Here is a 20,190-nt window from a genome sequence, read left to right as displayed (position 1 = left end):
TTACAAAGTTATAATTTTCCGAATATAGCCCTTCAGATATTTTAATAACTGATTAATTAGTCTTCTATTAATTAATTATTATTATTACCTTCGTCAGTCTCATCTGAACGTTGTAAATTGTTGGTTATCTGCACGAACCCAGCCTCTACTATGAATAATCCATACACCAATTGGCTCAATTATTAATTAACTAACTAAACAATTACAGAAATACGGAAACAAACAGTAGATATTGGTTACTAACAATGACAGGAAAGAGTCCCTAGTGGGCTAAGCCGATATGACGGCTTGGTGGACAAAGGGAAAGGGGTGGGACTGAGAAAGAGCGGGAAAGACCAATGGATTCATTACACACAGTCTATAGTTATATACATTGAAATGCTAATCTTTCACACACATACGGCCCATATACATCACACATAATGATTGCAAGTATATATTTACACCCGTATGTAAATCCATTGTTGGAATCCGGTCCATCTGCTGGAGAGTTGATCAGTCTCTCTCTGGTTACGTTTCCCCGAAGATGAAAGTGTTTAGCGGTTAGAATGGATACTTCAGAGTACCATTCAGAAATGTTCTCATAGATAGATGTTTCGGCGGTTGTGTGTATTCTCGTCCTCGGTTTACGTAATTTCTAGCTGCCGACTAGTAATTTGTGTCTAAGATTTGCTCTTATTCTGTGGGGATCGATAGTCTCAGAGATTAACCGTTTTCAGTCGTGTAGCTAATGCTCCACGTGGAATAGTCCTGTCCTTTGGTGGAGTTGTAGTTTTAAACCACTTCACACACCAGCGTCACCCGGCATGTTTTGGTCTCAGAAATTCAACCATTTGCAACCTCAGCTCATGCTGGGGTTTGCTTAGTCTGAAGTGAATTTCATCAGGAGTGGGTTTTATGCGTTTCAGTAGAAAACGCCAATGTAATTTCTATGCTCACCTAGGCGTGGCCACTGACTAGTTAATCTTTATATCAAAATCCATACTCTCATTTAGAAGGTTAACATCACATTACATCTTTTCACAAATAGTTTCATGTTTAATCACATACGTTTCACAATATTAGATGTAAACCTGACAGCTGGGAAATTTACACTTTAAGATATACCATTTTGTGTGTTTCCTGTCTTTCGTGAGATCAAATGAAACACACTCAACATAACTGTCCCTTAAGGACCATTCCCACACTCTCAAAAGTAGACATATTGTTTAATTCTCCCATTTTGGGGATTTAGGAGTTTGGCCAAGTGAAGTCCCTTGTTCTCTCAAATCAAATTGTATTGGTCACATACACATGGTTAGCAGATGTTAATGCGAGTGTAGTGAAATGCTCGTGCTTCTAGTTCCGACCATGCAGTAATATCTAACAAGTAATCTAACAATTTCACAAAAACTACCTTATACACACAAGTGTAAAGGAATGAATAAGAATATGTACATATAAATATATGGATGCGCGATGGCCGAACGGCATAGGCAAGATGCAGTAGATGGTATAGAGGACAGTATATACATAGGAGATGAGTAATGTAGGGAATGTAAACATTATATAAAGTGTCATTGTTTAAAGTGACTAGTGATGCATTTATTATATCCAATTTTTTATTATTAAAGTTAAAATTAAACATTATTAACTCAATGTTAGTGATTGCTGTTTAACAGTCTAATGGCCTTGAGATAGAAGCTGTTTTTCAGTCTCTCGGTCCCAGCTTTGATGCACCTGTACTGACCTCGCCTTCTGGATGATAGCGGAGTGAACAGGCAGTGGCTCGGGTGGTTGTTGTCCTTGATGATTTTTTGGGCCTTCCTGTGACATCGGGTGCTGCAGGTGTCTTGGAGGGCAGGTAGTTTGCCCCCGGTGATGCGTTGTGCAGACCTCACTACCCTCTGTAGAGCCTTGCGGTTGTGGGCGTAGCAGCTGCCGTACCAGGCGGTGATACAGCCCGACAGGATGCTCTTGATTATGCATCTGTAAAAGTTTGAGTGTTTTTGGTGACAAGCCAAATTTCTTGCGCCTCTTCAAAATACTGCGTAGTCTCTGTGCTCTCTCTGCATGACCACGGGGAGAGAGTCTCTGCCAGGAATGTACGACCTGAGACAATAAAACCTGGGTTTAGGAGAGAGTGAGAGAGAGGGGGAAGCCACGATCTACACTCAGAAAGGGCCACATCATGACAGTGGGTTGCGACTCAAAAGACACCTCAATTTGTAGTCACCAAGCAAAAAAGTTTGGTAACTCCTGACCTAGAGGGTTTCAAGTTTTCACGTTGTTGCTTTAAGCCGAGATACAAGCGGTACATTTCTCAAGGAAGACTTGACTCTGATGCACATGGACATAATTTTGGTTTGTCTCAATGACGTTCAAAAGCTGGACTTTGTTTGGGGAAGTAATCTTCTACAATGTGTGACTCTGTCGCTATCAATTGATCTATTAATTAACAGTTGAAGTTGGACGTTTACATACACCTTAGCCAAATACATTTAAACTCAGTTTTTCACAATTCCTGACATTTAATCCGAGTAAAAATGCCCTGTTTTACGTCAGTTAGGATCACCATTTTATTTTAAGAATGTGTCAGAATAATACTGGAGAGAATTATTTATTTCAGATTGTATTTCTTTCATCACATTCCCAGTGGGTCAGAAGTTTACATACACTCAATTAGTATTTGGTAGCATTGCCTTCAAATTGTTTAACTTGGGTCAAACGTTTCGGGAAGCCTTCCACAAGCTTCCCACAATAAGTTGAGTGAATTTTGGCCCATTCCTCCTGACAGAGCTGGTGTAACTAAGTCAGGTTTGTAGGTCTCCTTGCTTGCACACGCTTTTTTAGTTCTGCCCACAAATGTTCTATAGGTTTGAGGTCAGGGCTTTGTGATGGCCACTCCAATACCTTGACTGTGTTGTCCTTAAGCCATACTCCCTCTTCTGCTCACTGCGCCCCTTTTGTTCACCCAACTCTAAGTGACCGGGAGACTTGCATGTGCAAACTGCATGAAAATCTCAGTTTTATCATACAGAAACTGCACCACCTGAAGATAATCAACACTTTCAATCCTGATGAACTTCTAAAATCCGTCACATGCAACACGGAGTGCATGAAGTGCATGTATGGAGAATGTGCGGTGTGCAAGGACCTCTCGTCCCGTCTCTGGCCAATACAATGATAAGAATGAAGTGACTTATGTCCAGTGGGCAACTGTGGATAAGGAGCACAAGAATGATCCTAATGGCGGAACATTCAAAGTCACCATCAAAAAAGAGTTCCAGACCACCCAAGAGCAACTGCTGGAACAGCTGAACCTGATGCTGCGCAAGTTTAAGATGCACACTTACAACATCAAGAATCAGTTTACCCACTACAGGGCACTGAAACAAGGCTTCAAAGCACATGAAATGCTTAATTCATGTTGAATTTTCAAAAAATTACCTCTGTAAGTACGCCACAGAAATACAGTCGGCCCACTTCAGAGCATCACACCAGCAGGCAACATTGCACACAGGTGTGCTTTATGTGCATACAACCCCCCGACTGGTGTCCTTCTGCACAGTGTCCCCCTCCAGACAGAAGGGCCCACCAGCAATCTGGCAGCACTTGTCACCAGTGCTTGATTATGTGCAGAGTGCACATCCAGAGGTCTCCACTATCCATTTGTACAGTGATGGCCCTTGAACTCAGCACAAGCAGCGAGGGAATGTTTTCCTGTTTTGTACTGAGCTGTTCGGAAGAGGATTCACTGCTGGAACGTGGAACTTCTTTGAGGCAAACCATGGCAAGGGTGCCCCGGATGGAGTGGTAGGGCCCTGAAGAGGACGGCTCACGGTCTTGTCAGCAAGGGGACAGATATCCCTGATGTTCAGTAACCCTAGGCCATGAAGAGCTGACCTACAGTGACGTCAGCTGCTTGTTCACAGCAAGACAACATCTGAGCTGTGAGTGCTTTAATGCAAAGCATTTCACATTCAATCGACAGAAGGCTCCCACAACCACAGGAGATCAGTGGCAAAGTTCTGAGGTTGTTGGCAAATGGTGTGTGCTGAAGTACAATGATCAACTTGACACACGTCAAGGTTCGTTGTATGAAAAGGATTGGGGCCAACAGGTTTTGCTTGCCAGCCCGCGAAGACATCCTTTGGTACCCATTTCAAGACATCCTGTGTACCATCCCACCAGCGAGGCAAGTCACAGCTCGTCACATGGAAATTGACAACGAAGTCTGGGCCAAACCAGAGACTGTTTCTTAGAAAAGGCAAGGCAAGTTTTTGTTCATTAATTTATTGCAATTCTATATGAAATAAAAATTGTATGTCGTGTTTGCAAGTGAATGTTGTGTTTTATATGCAGAAAATAGTATTTTAAAGTAAATATTAGATACTGGTAGTCAATGTAGAGATAAGAGGATCTGCTTCATATGCTTATCTTTTTGTATTTGTCTTTCTTGCCTTTTGTAGAGGAAGATGGAGAACCCATACTGTGCAGAGGCAGGGGTCTGACACATGCTGCAGGGGGAGGAGCGATACTCACACCTCTCTCTCTCTCTCTCGCTCTCCACCGCCCACCCCATCCCACACACACAAATTTGTATTTATTTTATTTCACTTTTATTTAACCAGGTAGGCCAGTTGAGGACAAGTTCTTATTTACAACTGCAACCTGGCCAAGATAACGCAAAGCCCTGGCCTGGTGGTGGAGGTACAGGTTAGCGCTGCCCCAGGACCTAGGCATTGGGCCTGGTCATGGAGGTAGGGGTTAGCTCTGCCACAGTGCCTAGTCGTTGGGCCTGGTGGTAGAGGTACAGGTTAGCCACAGGGCCTAGTCGGAGGATGGAAAGAAAGTAAGGCCTATTTTCCTAAACAATTCCATCATCATCAAACAGTGCTGTATTATACTTCAACGGTCTTTGTATCAAATTATAAAAAGGTAAAATTCACACCACTGACCCTACCTTCCTTTTTCCAAAAGCTGTCCCCCTGGGACCCTGAGTCTCTGGAGCTCCGGGCTGAATGCTACATCCGCCTGGGAAACACCAGGAAGGCCATCCAGGACCCGACTCCCACCGCCTGGCTGAGGAATGACAACCGAGCTTGCCTTCCTCAAGCTCAGTACCCTGCACTATAGCCTGGGGGAGAACAAGGAGTGAATAGGGTACGCTCACAAGGAATTTGTATTAGTAATAGGGAAGAGTGATTAAACAAACAACCACCCACATTTATCAAGCAAATACATATCAATTAAGAGGTTTTGTGCTTCAGAGCCACATTGATTTGTGTTTTTCTATCTGTCGTTGATTTTGTGACACTTGAAGTTTGACAGTTGGTAAAGAACTGTCTTTCGAAAACAGTTCATTTGGAAAGTATTCAGACCCCTAGACTTTTTCCACATTTTGTTACATTACAGCCTTATTCTAAAATGGATTAAATTGTTTTTTCCCCCTTATCAATTTGGGGCGGCAGGTAGCCTAGTGGTTAGAGCGTTGGGCCAGTAAGCAAAAGGTTGCTGGATCGAATCCCCGAGCTGACAAGATAAAAATCTGTCGTTCTGCCCCTGAACAAGGCAGTTAACTCACTGTTCCCCAGTAGGCCGTCATTGTAAATAAGAATTTGTTCTTAACTGACTTGCCTAGTTAGATAAAGGTTCAATTTAAAACATTTAAATCAATCTACACACAATACCCCATAATGACAAAGGAAAAACAGGTTTTTAGAAATGTTTGCAAATGTATTTTAAAACCCCAGAAATATGACATTTACATAAGTAATCAATCAATCAATCAAATGTATTTATAAAGCCCTTTTTACGTCAGCCGATGTCACAAAGTGCTGTACAGAAACCAGCCTAAAACCCCAAACAGCAAGCAATACAGGTGTCAATATCAATTTGGGGCGGCAGGTAGCCTAGTGGTTAGAGCGTTGGGCCAGTAAGCAAAAGGTTGCTGGATCGAATCCCCGAGCTGACAAGATAAAAATCTGTCGTTCTGCCCCTGAACAAGGCAGTTAACTCACTGTTCCCCAGTAGGCCGTCATTGTAAATAAGAATTTGTTCTTAACTGACTTGCCTAGTTAGATAAAGGTTCAATTTAAAACATTTAAATCAATCTACACACAATACCCCATAATGACAAAGGAAAAACAGGTTTTTAGAAATGTTTGCAAATGTATTTTAAAACCCCAGAAATATGACATTTACATAAGTAATCAATCAATCAATCAAATGTATTTATAAAGCCCTTTTTACGTCAGCCGATGTCACAAAGTGCTGTACAGAAACCAGCCTAAAACCCCAAACAGCAAGCAATACAGGTGTAGAAGCACGGTGGATAGGAAAAACTTCCTAGAAAGGCCAAAACCTAGGAAGAAACCTAGAGAGGAACTAGGCTATGAGGGGTGGCCAGTCCTTTTCTGGCTGTGCCGGGTGGAGATTATAACAGAACATGGCCAAGATGTTCAAACGTTCATAGATGACCAGCAGGGTTGAATAATAATAATCAGGTCATATTCCATAACAAAATCTGCCGTTTCCAGCTACAATAGTCGTTTACAACATTAACAATGTCTACACTGTATTTCTGATCAATTTTATGTTATTTTAATGGACAAAAAATTGGCTTTTCTTTAAAAAAACAAGGACATTTCTAAGTGACCCCAAACTTTTGAACGGTAGTGTACATTGTGTAAATCTCTCTCTCAATTTCTTCTCCTTCTGCAGTCACGTCCGGGAGTGTCTGAAGCTGAACCAGGATGACAAGAAGTGTTTATCCCACTTCAAACAGGTACAGCTGCTCGATGAGCTTCTTCACTCTGCCGAGGAGCATATCAAGGAGGAGAGGTCTGTACTACTGCATCTAGTATGGACATTTCGGGAGTCTTTTGGTTGCCTGAAGAATATGATCACTTGCCCGAAAATGTTGTGTCAAGTTGCCTGGATGTCCTTTGGGTGGTGGACCATTCTTGATACAGACGGGAAACTGTTGAGCGTGAAAAACCCAGCAGCGTTGCAGTTCTTGGCAAACTAACCGGTGCACTGGTCTTTTGTCTTGCCCATTCACCCTCTGAATGGCACACATACACAATCCATGTCTCAATTGTCTCAAGGCTTAGAAGTCTTTCTTTAACCTGTCTCCTCCCCTTCATCTACACTGATAGAAGTGGATTTAACAAGTGACATCAATAAGTGATCATAGCTTTCACCTGTATTCACCTGGTCAGTCTGTCATGGAAAGTTCTTAATGTTTTGTACATTCAATGTACAACACACTGTAGGCCTTTCACCTACACATAGGGGAGGAATAGGAAAGATCAGAACTGGAGTTCTTTGTATCTGAGGAAACTCTTCCCCGACTCCCATAAATGCCGTACATTTTTTGTCTTTCACTTAAAGAATGGGGAAGAACCAGAAAGATCAGTTTAACAATGTCTCTGTTTCCAGTATGAAGGAAGTTAGAGGTAGTTTCACGAGCCGATGCTAGATACCCATAGACTTCCAGTAATTGTGCTAATGCTAGTTAGCATTGGGTCGCAAAAATATGTCCCAACTTCCTTCATACTGGACACAGAGACATAAAAATGGTGCCTATGAGTTCATCTGACTCTGGGTAAGTAGATAAAGGGCCTTATTGCCAAAATCCCGAAGTATCCCTTTAAGGCTACTGGAATTCTTTGCAGTTTGGTTGTTTTCACTAGTTAAAAAAATAATAATTACACCTACCCAATGAGCAGGCTCAAATTCCATGACTGCTCAGTTCACTTGCCCCAGGCAATAGGGCCACCCTTATGTGTCAGTCCCTATGTGAGTTTTATATTTCAGTCCTTTTTTGTACCTTTGACAGTTTTATATTTTAGGTTTCTTCTCAGGTTTCTTTGACAGTTTTATCACTAAACCTATTCTATTTGTATCCACTGATTGATTTTAGTTATGACTATTGTTGAACGCTTCTTGCCCTAAAATGAAAATGTATTATTGAATATTTTGTTCTCAGGTATGAAATGGCCGTATACAACTATGAGTCAGTGATGAAGACAGAACCTAATGTCCCCTACTACACCAATAAGGCTAAAGAGAGGATCTGCTTCTGCCTGGTCAAGGTGGGTCCCATCACATAGAAACAGATGGATTGTGCCGTTGCCATGGCCTCAGCCATAGTCATTTGATAGAAATAGCTTGGCCTGTTCTAAAGTCAGAAATTAATTGGTAGTGTGATCAAATTCTCAGAACTATTTTCACAGCTACTGATTTCACAACTTAAAAAAAAAAAAAAGTATATTACTTAATGATTAATTAATTAGAAATGGACTGGGAACCACTAATAATTAAGCAATAAGACCTGAGGTGGTGTGGTATATAGTATGGCCAATATACCACGACTAAGGGCTGTTCTTTACGCACGACACTACGCGGAGTCCTTAGCCGTGGTATATTGGCCAAATATGACAAACCCCCGAGGTGCCTTATTGCTATTATAAACTGGTTACCAACGTAATTAGAGCAGTAAAAATAAATGTTTCGTCATACCCGTGGTATATGGTCTGATATACCACGGCTGTCAGCCAATCAGCATTCAGGGCTCTAACCACCCAGTTATAATGCTTTATATACGTACGTTGCACCATTATTCTCCACCAGAAAAAGATGGCTGCTAAGGCAATAGACATCTGCTCTGAAGCCCACCAGAGAGATCCACGCAACATCAACATCCTTCGAGAGACAGAGCTGAGGCCTTCATCCTCAACCGGGACTACGAAGAAGGTACTTTCACCATGCTATTACTGTAGCATAGGGAACGATGACATGGAATGAAAGCACTTTGTCACATTGGTTTTAACTCCTTCAAGTACTCAGGCTTTATTTACTTGTGGGCGTGTTGTAGCTCAGGGACTCCCACACTTGCCATGTAACCCAGGGTTTATAGCCAGGAGGACTCCCACACTTGCCATGTAACCCAGTGTTTATAGCCAGGAGCCTCAACTGACACTTGCACTTGACTTTTTTCCACCCTGACAAGCTCGGTCTTTGCTGGTAGCTACTTTATTGAGGAAACATGTACTTACTGTGACTGTGATACAGTGTGTGGGTGTCTCTCCTGATGAATGGTGAGACAACCACATAGATTAATTGAACTGTATGTCGCTCTGGATAAAAGCATCTGCTAAATGACTAAAATGTAAATGTAAGTCCTAATTACTGCACAGCCAAACTCGCTGCCTTTTTTTCTTTACCCTTCCTTAGCGGTGGAAGACTACGAGGAAGCGATGGAGTTTGACATGGAGAACAATGAGATCAGGGTTGGTTTGACGCGAGCCCAGGAACTGCTCAAATTCACCCCGAAGAAAGACTATTACAAGATTCTAGGTGTCGAAAGGTATGGCTGACCTAGAGAAGGGAACCGTGTTCAAATACTTCTTCAAAACATAATTCCTGTCTATATGTGATCTGTCTATATGCGATTGGACCAGGGAAAAGTAAATTCTTTTGAAATTGATTCTATTCTATTCTTTTCACCAACCTCTGTGATCACTTCAGGGAAATTGGAATGCATTTACTCCTTGTATTCAAACAAGCTTTTACCTTATGTTATTTTTCTCCAGGAGTGCCAACAAAGAGGAAATGATCCATGCGTACAGGCAGCAGGCCAAAAAGTGGCATTCTGACAAGTACAGAAAGGATTGGGAGGAGAGGAAGGCAGGGAAAAGGTTCATCGACATCACCTCTGCAAAAGAGGTGCTCACCGACCCAGGTACTGTACTGTATGTGCACCTGATAATGTTGATCAAGCCTAGTATGATTGTATTTAGGAAGCTGTGACCTATTTGGAGTATGAGGACATCCTGTCAAACAGTTTTCAGCAATCAAAACGTGTTGAAAGCCGGAAACAAGATTAACTTGTTGTTAATTCGCATGTCTCTCCATCCACTGTAGAAATGCGTAAGAAGTTTGACTCAGAAGTTTGATCACTGGACCCAGAGAGCCTGCAGGGTGGAGGAGGGGGTCAGGGTGGCATGGGATGGCTCTTCCACTTTAACCCATTTGAGTCCGGCGGCAACTACCACATCAAGTTCCACCACTAGTACTACATAATACAATGTGAAATATATATATTAAAAAAGTCTGTCTCTTCACAGTAACCGTCATGCCGTAAGGTGATCTTTTATCTGGGTTTTTTCTGGTTTTATTGCTATCTTGGGGTGGCAGAGAGTTCCATGTAGTCATGGCTCTATGTAATACTGTGCGTTTTCCCAGCCTCTCTTCTAGACTTGGGGACTGTGAAGAGGCCTCTGATTGCATGTCTTCTGTTGTACTGATGAGTGTCTGACCTGTGTACCAACTGCTTGAACAGACAGTTTGGTACCTTTTTAACCCCTCAACACAAAGACCAATAGTGGCGATACAGTCAATCTCTCCTCAACCTTGAGCCTGGAGAGACTGACATGCATACCACTGACATTCGCCCTCCGTGTACATCTAAGTGCAATACGTGCTGCTTTGTTCTGGAACAACTGCAATTTTCCACTCGAGTGGTCAAAGACACAAAGTCCTGTATAGGTGTGCTGTTCAGTCCTCCCATCTAGGCCCAGGCTGTTGATGCTGTCATTACATTCCTCAAACTACCCATGTTGTTTTTCTTTAGGATGTCAGTCTGCTGCTTTTACTTTTGCTTTGTGGTTGTGCCATTTTCTTCCACCTTATTCTTCCTCAAAGGGCTTGTTTTGGTAGCAGCGTAGCCTGTTTTGGTAGCAGCGTGGCTTGTTTTGGTTTTTGCTCTGCTAGAATAGCCTGGGTGCCGGACTGTTTCTCCATTTATTTAATAACGCTAAGACAAGCTCAAGTCGCATGAAAGCAGATTCAGAATGACACCCAAGCTATTTAAACAGATTATAATCAGAGCTGCACAATGTTCAGAGCTTTCAGAATGTTTTATTAGAGATGTTTGTTCTCTTCACCACACAAACAATATAAGTGTCTGTTCTGTTTGTTATATTTCTATCTGCAAAGTTTTCAACGTTCTCCACTGAATATACCCTTGTCTCCACTTAATTGACACAACAGGTGTTATGAAATATTTGGTGACTTAATCCTTCCTGGTTGTGTACCCAATCACCATAGAGAATGATAGATGCCTCTAGTTGCCAAAAGGCAGTTTTAGCATTGGCAGTGCCATTTGAGGACTTTAATGTAGTCAACTGGGTGGGACTTTCAACTTCATTGGCTGAACCCTTCCGATGACCTGGTTGGAGTGAAATCAAATCAAATTTTATTGGTCACATACACATGGTTATCAGATGTTAATGTGAGTGTAGCGAAATGCTTGTTCTTCTAGTTCCAACAGTGCAGTAATATCTAACAAGTAATCTAACAATTCCCCAACAACTACCTAATGCACACAAATCTAAAGGAGTGAATGAGAATATGTACATATACGTATATGGATGAGCGATGGCCGAGCGGCATAGGCAAGGTCCAGTAGATGGTATAAAATACAGTATATACATGTGATATGAGTAATGTAAGAGGCACTGTTTAAAGTGACTAGTGATCCATCTATTAGTGTCCAGTGAGTCATGTTCAACCGGGTCATCAGGAGGGATCAGCCAATCACGAAGGGAAAAAAATGTCGTTTGCTCAATGGCTCTGCCCATGCTGTCAAAGACGCTATAATGGCACAGGTACAAAGACGAGACCTCTCTATGCCAATCACACGACTCCTTCCTAGTTGTGTACCCAATCAAAGGGGTGAGAGTGAAGCTTGTCTGTCTACTTCCTGAAAGAGCCTGCGTTGTTGCGTTCTCGCTCTTTTTTTCATTGATTTCAAAGCATGTCTTTTTTTTTTGTCTTTTATTTTTCAATTTGCTTTCTTTTTAATAACCTCCATATGTTGTCCACTCGTCTTGACGTTATTGAAAATGTATGAGAAAAATGGAGAACCGCACCCTTTTAGGGAGCTTGGATGCAATAATTTATTAACCAACGTATTCCCCAGTTCAAAGAAAGTGAAGGGACTCCCTGCTGCAACAACGAACAAAAGATTGAGTAATTTTAATGTATCAAACAAATTATGGAGTACAAAAAATGTATGGATGCAGACACCTCCACTACCCTGTTACCACTAGTATTACTGGCTGAATGCTCAGCTATGAAAAGCCAACTGACATTGACTCCTGAGGTGCTGACCTGTTGCACCCTCTATAACCACTGTGATTATTATTTGACCCTACTGGTTCATCCATTAACTTTTGAAGAACGATCTGGCAAAATGGCCATGTACTCTTATAATCTCCACCCGGCATAGCCAGAAGAGGACTGGCCACCCCTCAGAGCCTGGTTCCTCTAGGTTTCTTTCTATGTTCCAGCATTTCTAGGGAGTCTTTCCAAACACCGTGCTTCTACATCTGCATGGCTTGCTCTCTGGCTTAGGTTCAGTTTCTGTGTAAGCACTTTATGACAACAGCTGATGTAAAAAGGGCTTTATAAATACATTTGATTGGATTGTCAATATCAACTATAAGTTGAATTTGAATTCTAAGGATACAGTATAGCTGTAACTGAAAGCTTTGAACGTCACTGACTGCTAAACTACGTGATATTTTTAATGTGACGACAACCTTGTTAAATTAACTGCCTGGAACGGGTTATTTTATGATTTTAGTTTCTATGGACAGTTTTTACATTGCCAAACAGAATCAACTGAAATGCTCGACTGTATTAAAAAAAATGGAAACAAACCATGTTCTCCTTTATGTAAATGGTGTAGTTTCTTTATACTGTCATCATGATCTTATTTGGTCCATACGTCAAGTAGATTTTTAGGTGCAAAACTTGATGGCACACTATTTCTAGCTCTTGTGTTTGAGTTGTCTTTATTGTTGTGCAAATATGAGAACAATCTTCCAGTAATCTGTGGTGGGTCTGTAGTTTCGTGACAGGTAGCCTAGCGGTTAAGAGTGTTGGACCAGTAACCAAAAGGTAGCTGGTTTGAATCCCCAAGCCGACGAGGTGGAAAATCTGTCGATATACCCTTGAGCAAGTCACTTAAACCTAATTGCTCCTGTAAGTTGCTCTGGATAAGGGTGTCTGCTAAATTAATTTTCCAGGGAGGCTATCCCATAACACCTTGCAGGGCACCAAAAATTTGAAACAATTCTGAATAGTCCGAATAGTACCATTTTAAAACCTAGCAGTAAAACCCAGTAATGGTTCCAATCGTTTTTTCCCGCTAATTTTTGCATCTGGGATTTTAAACTACTTCATATAAGATCTGTGTTTGGTGTATGCTTACCCTGGCATGACGTTTTGATAACCATCGAATTATCTCTCGGACAAGGGGAGTTTTATCAGTATATTCGCCTCAATTTACTCTCAATTTTTTAAATGCTAATTAGCAACAGAGAAGACCTCAGCAAGACTACAACTTCCTGCAGGAAGCTCCTGCACGTCATCTCTAACCGACACTGTCAGCTACCATTCACCAGCGCGATGAGAGCACCCCATACAATAGCAATCTGTCGATATAATTGAGAACTATCATCAGAAATCACGCAATATGAATGCGACTGTGGGGCACCGCCTGACCCACTAGTTGGTCAAAAGGTTCAAATCAACGTTTCATATCGTGTTGTAGATGTACTGTATTGACAATGGCACAATAACGCAAGATCACATTTCCAGCATGGCCGACAACCAGGTGTCGGTGGACTTCATTGCTTCTTAATTCATGGGTGTATTACAACTCTTGGATAGTTAACATTACAGATTAGCATAATTGGATCAGATTATTTGATGATTTAATGGTCTTTAATACATTTTTTTACAAATCCCAAATCACTATTTCAGGGCTGACCAACTCTGTTCCTGGAGAGCTACTATCCTGTTAAGTTTTAGCTCCAAACCCAGTAGTAACTAACGTGATGCAGTTAGTTAGGTGCGCTAGATAAGGGTTTGAACAAAAACCTACACTCCCATTCAAACCCAGAATCCTATACTTTGTAGTGGAAATTCTAACCAGAAAGGAAAAGACTGTAGATTCTTCAAACAACAACTTTTTATTAAAAATCTGGAGCAGTGAACAATCCACTCAACATTGCAGTGTTAAGGGCCCAATGAACAAGAGTTGGGTCTCAGCTTTTATAACCTTTGTCTACGTGGCAGTTTAGCAGATGTGTGAGATCATGATGGGAACATAGCATACAAACAAGTGATAACGGCAGTTTTGTTACTCCTTTCTGCTGTTAGAATTGTTCTCTTCATATCTCCACACAGCTGTGCCCTTGAAAGACATGAAAAGAACAGGATGGACCAGAAACCGGTCACTCTCAGACAGCCCTTAGTCACATAGCCAAAGACAAAGTTACTCTCAAACAAGAGAGGAAAAACACTGGCTTCTTCTTACATGAAAGAAACAAAAAGTGGAAATGTACAGGTTTAAGGCTTATACAGCGTATGTGCATAAGAGTTTGTAATCTTCCCAATCATATTCCTCCCTTTTGAGACTATTTTCAATCTAATACAAAATTACAAGTAAGCATGTAAGTAATAATTCATAATGTAAGCCAATTATGTCCTAATCTAAGCAAAACTTCAACCAAGCAAAATATAAAGCATTGTAGGCTCTCTTACACCAGTACATTATCGTTGTAAATGGCTTCCGTTGAGCCACTGAGTTTTTTCCCCTTTATGGTGCAAAACATTTAAGGGAATCATTTAAAGTTACACAGGAGTACACTCTTTGTCCGTACAAAGAGGACAATCATCACGTTGACACTGTCCACACTGCCAGAGTTCAGCATCGACCTACTGCGTCTTCTAGAAATGGGGCGGCTATTGTTTGCTGGACACCCGTCCTGAGCCTTAAGTTGGCTTGAGCTGGAGCGGGTGTTATTTAAGTCCACCGTGGAACTATGCTGGTGTTGTATACTTCAGTTGCATTGTGGCCACTTCTCTCAGGGCCCATACAACAGCTGCAATGAGAAGTCTGGCCACGAAAGCAACAAACATGATGCGTAGAGTCTGGTCTTGGTCCTCCCATGGCCACTGGGGTCACCTATGATGATCCATCAGCTGGTACATCTTTGTCTGGGTTGTGGAGCACCATCCTGCAGTAGCTGGCGTGAACCCATGTAGACCTCTGCAACCTTCACCTCTGCCTGGGTCGTCAGGAGCGCCTGGAATGGACCAGTCCGGCGCTGTTGGTGCCAAGTCTTTCTGCAATCTTGTATTATGCCCTAGTTATTTCTTAGCTGATTATGGCCCACTTCTCAAATGAAGTCTTATATGTATACTGATCCATATATAAACACTGGATTAGATATGTCTTATTAATTACTATTATTTTTAGAGGAATTATTAGAAGGGTTTGACACAGCATTTCTTGTCCACAACCCAGAGGACCCCAAACCACTCAACACAGGCTAATCTGGGAGGGGAAAGGAAAACTTCACTTAACCTCAAGCATACAGATGTAGGATCTTACTTTGATCACCCTGTTGCAGGACAACTTTTCGGCAATGCAGGACATTTTTAACTTGTAGTGTATTTGAGGTTTGATAAGGCTTCTGAAATTTCAGACTTGATTTTCCCTTAAGAAAAATATATCAACCCCTGACAAAAGACAATTTATTATAATCCACATAATAATTCACATTTCCTGTTACTGCAGGATTATTTTCCTGCTGTAGCAAACTGACTCGAAGTAAGGTCTATAATAACCTTTAAACACACTCATACAGTACTGGGCCTTTTTTATTGTTACATCTAGGCAAACCTGCAGCTTCACAGTCAAAGATCAAGGGGTTTGACAAGGCTAGGGTGCAAGGAGTACAAGCCTTATTCAACCAGAAGTACAGTATGTATCATTGTATTTGAAATGTACTGTATATCTGTGATTCAACAATTCAATAACGGTCCTGCACCGCTTTTAAGCAAGCTTTAAAAAATGTAACCACTAATATTCACAGAAAACATGGTCTTGGGTTTAAAATAATCAATACTGAAACTTTCAGATGAAGTTTGTGTGAATTAAACAGGTTCAATTCCTTTCATTATCTTTTTCTCTCACTGCCCTGAGTTTAAGACAAGGGTTTAACTATCTTGGAATTAAGAACATTTCCAATGAAATTTGATTATGGAAAAATTAAGTTCTTAACTTTTTGCTTAAGGAGAAACATAATAAATAGCACAAGAAAATGTACAAGAATACCATCTTAGCTATAGCTATAGATCAAAAACAGACCAAACTGAATCTTACCTTGTAAAATGTTTTCTGTTTGGTGAAAATGTTGTGTAAAATAATAGTCTGGTGATCAATAATGGCAGACTAATAAGATATCCTCATGATCTGTGGAGTCCCGGCTTTCGTTGTGTATCAAGTTATTCCGTGTTTATTTCGTTTATGCTTCACAACGATAACCCGGATGTAGGTTGCAGCCATCTTGAAATGAGGTCATCGGCTCGGCTTTCCCTTATATTTGTATGCCCATATATGGTAGTAAGATTTGACAGCTCCGATCAATAGCCAAGATACTCAGCTTTTCCGCAGACACGCTGCTTTTGCAGATAGGGGCTACCGTTCTCATTCCAAACCGAATTGAATAAAACAAATCAAATAGGGTCCACAAATATGGAGACTTTACAATAGCTTTGAGGTCAGGTCTAGGATTGAATGGCGGAAACCCAGTTACTGAGATTTATCAGGATTTACCGGCCAAAATCCCCCTTTTCCCGGGATAAATAATTTACGAGAAACCGGTAAATTATAATAAATTATTTATATGAACAGCATGGCGTGAAATGGAACTGTGAAATTATATGCGATGTCTAAATGTGGCTTCTCTACGGCCTCTGCATGATGAATCATCAACGCTCAGGGTAGGGACAGACAGACCATCTCAGTATGGGGCGCAGTTCACAATGCATGTAGCCCTATCATCATGGTAACTTTTTTTCTTGTGACAGGTAGGCCTACTTTTGCTGAAGCATAGCCTATGCTACGGTAATAGGGGGAAGAGAAAAGAGATACTAGGTGATTTGGTGCCCCCTTCTGGCTTAATACCTACACAATAGCCAGTAGGGTTTAACCTTTTACTCCAGTGGGCTAAATCAGTGTTTCTTGGAAGTCTTAAAGAAATCTATTTTGAAACAAAAGTATACACCTCACACACGTGGTTATGGGCTTAAAAAGAAGAAGACACCTGTAGCATGTCAGATATAGAGTTCAAAGGTTTAGTTTGCATCCCAATATTACACTTTATATACATCACAGAAAACTGAAATATAACAAAACCATTTGACATAGAAACACTGGATTTTTGGCATAAATATGTTTTTAATGTTTATTAATTATGAAATTATGAAAAATATTAATAACATTCAACCCATGAGACCACTAGAGGGTGATTTGGTCATTGGACTGCAATAAAGGGTTTTAATAGCAGGAACCAGGTTATCGAAATGTACAGAGATTTCCCGCCCAAACCCACTCCCATTTCCCCGGATAAATAACTGCGAGAAAACAGGCAATTATAATAAAATATTTGTATGAAAAGTAAGATGTGAAATGGAACTGTTAAATTATATGCGATGTCTATATCTGTCTTCTCTACGGCCTGCTCTGCTATCTGCATGATCAATCATCAACGCTAAAGGTGGGACAGATAGCTCATTTCATCCCGAGCGCAGACAATGCATGGATCATCTCATCAGCTGGTAACTTTTTTTTCTTGTCACAAGTAAATTTGCTGCAGCATCGCCTATGCTACAGTAAAAGGGAATAATATATTTGAAAGCACATCTAATTGACAAATCTCCATCTGGCTTTCAGGGGTCATCTTATTTTTTTTTATGTAAAGATTATTTATTTTTTAATTGCAACTGCAGAGTTTAAATTCACTCGAATTTCGTTGCTTTAAATCAGTGCGCATGTGACCACTCTCGGTCTTTCTCTCTCCATCAATTCCATTCAAATTGCATCCAAAATAGATCATCCTGTTCATAGATATACTATATTTAGTACCAGTCAAAGGTTTGGACACACCTACTTATTTAAAAAAAAAATATTGTACCTTTATTTAACTAGGCAAGTCAGTTAAGAACAAATTCTTATTTTGTCAATAGGGGGGGCGCTATTTTCACTTTGTAAAAAATCGTGCCCAAATTAAACTGCCTCGTACTCTATTCTTGCTCGTACAATATGCATATTATTATTACTATTGGATAGAAAACACTCTCAAGTTTCTAAAACCGTTTGAATTATATCTGTGAGTAAAACAGAACTCATTTTGCAGCAAACTTCCTGACAGGAAGTGAAAAAKCTGAAATCGAGGCTCTGTTCCAGGGCCTTCCTATTAATTTGCCTGAAATCTATGGATATACATGCACTTCATACGCCTTCCACTAGATGTCAACAGGCAGTGAGAGGTGGAATGGGGTGTCTAGCTTGATCTGAGGCCGAACAAGAGCTTTTGGAATGACGTGTCTGGAAATGTCATTGTCTTCGAAGGCGCGAGAAGGAACCCCAGATTGCCTTCTGAAAAGCTTTCGGTATGCACGTTAGATATCTCCGGCTCTGATTTTATTTGATAGATGTGATAAAAACATCAAGTAGTTTTTTTCAACCGAGTTATATCAGTTTATTGAACGTTTATTGCGAGTTTTGGAATTTTCTTTTCTTTGCGTCATGTGACGTTGGGCACGTTTGCGCCACATGGCTAGCTATGGTTGCTAATTCGACAGGAGAAGAGGACATTCTAAAACCAAACAACGATTATTCTGGACAAAGGACTCCTTGTACAAGATTCTGATGGAAGCTCAGCAAAAGTAGGAACCATTTATGATGTTATTTCGTATTTCTGTGGAAAATGTTTAGTCATATTTTCCGTACTTATTGCGGGCGCTGTCTCGCTATAACGTAAGCTGTATGTCGTACTAAAGTAATTTTTTAAAATCTAACACAGCGGTTGCATTAAGAACTAGTGTATCTTTCATTTGCTGTACAACATGTATTTTTTAGTAAAGTTTATGATGAGTTATTTGATTAGATTAGGTGACTGTCCAAAATATCTCCGGACAATTTTGTGCATTTTGACTACGTATTCACATTGTAAAACCACGATTTGTACCGCTAAATATGCACATTTTCGAACAAAACATATATGTATTGTGTAACATGATGTTATAGGACTGTCATCTGATGAAGTTTGTCAAGGTTAGTGAATAATTTTATATCTTTTGCTGTTTTTTTGCGATCGCTACCTTTGCGGTGAATGAATGTAGTTGTGTGTTTGGCTATTGTGGTAAGCTAATATAATGCTATATTGTGTTTTCGCTGTAAAACACTTAAAAAATCTGAAATATTGGCTGGGTCCACAAGATGTTTATCTTTCATTTGCTGTACACCATGTATTTTTCATAAATGTTTTATGATGAGTATTTAGGTATTTCACATTGCTCTCTGTAATTATTCCGGCTGCTTTGGTGATATTTTTTATGGTAGCTGCAATGTAAAACTATGACTTATACCTCAAATATGCACATTTTCGAACAAAACATAGATTTTGTATAACATGTTATAAGACTGTCATCTGATGAAGTTGTTTCTTGGTTAGTGACTAATTCTATCTCTATTGGTCGGTTTTGTGATAGCTACCTATGCGGTAAAAAAATTGTGAAATATGCGGTTGAGTCTTTTGCTATTGTGGTACCTAATAGAAATACATATTGTGTTTTCGCTGTAAAACATTTAAAAAATCGGAAATGATGGTGATTCACAAGATGTGTTCTTTCATTTGGTGTCTTGGACTTGTGATTTCATGATATTTATATGCTAGTATTACTTGTGGCGCTATGCTAGGCTATGCTAGTCAGCTTTTTTACTGATGAGGATGCTCCGGATCCGGGATGGTGATGAAGTAGAGGTTAACTGCCTTCTTCCGGGGCAGAATACAGATTTTTACTTGTCAGTTTAGGGATTCAAAATTGTAAGATGTTGAGATGTGTCTGTTAATTGAACTCTGTGAAGCATTTATTTGGGCTGGTAATTATAATGAACTTATCCTCTGCAGCAGAGGTAACTTTGGGTCTTCCTTTCCTGTGCGGTCCTCAGAGAGCCAGTTTCATCATAGCGCTTGATGGTTTTTGCGACTGAACTTGAGAACGTTCAAAGTTCTTGAAATGTTCCGCATCGACTGACCTTCATGTCTTAAAGTAATG

General features: G+C 40.5%; 1 long non-coding RNA gene and 1 pseudogene across 1 annotated transcript; one reads left to right on the top strand and one right to left on the bottom strand.

Annotated features, from left to right (window-relative positions):
- The first annotated feature begins 3,110 nt into the window (after positions 1-3,110).
- Positions 3,111-11,347, top strand: LOC112071784 (dnaJ homolog subfamily C member 3-like; annotated as a pseudogene).
- A 2,664-nt stretch (positions 11,348-14,011) lies between these two features.
- LOC112071782 (uncharacterized) lies at positions 14,012-19,476 on the bottom strand. The gene is made up of 2 exons (XR_002894175.2): positions 16,232-19,476; positions 14,012-15,149 (listed from the first exon to the last, which is right to left on the bottom strand). It is a non-coding gene; the product is annotated as an uncharacterized lncRNA (long non-coding RNA).
- Positions 19,477-20,190: the final 714 nt, after the last annotated feature.

This window comes from Salvelinus sp. IW2-2015, unplaced genomic scaffold, assembly GCF_002910315.2.
Source record: "Salvelinus sp. IW2-2015 unplaced genomic scaffold, ASM291031v2 Un_scaffold1717, whole genome shotgun sequence".
NCBI lineage: Eukaryota > Metazoa > Chordata > Actinopteri > Salmoniformes > Salmonidae > Salvelinus > Salvelinus sp. IW2-2015.
The sequence above is the reverse complement of the archived record's forward strand: the minus strand, read 5'-3'. Positions and strand labels throughout refer to the sequence as shown.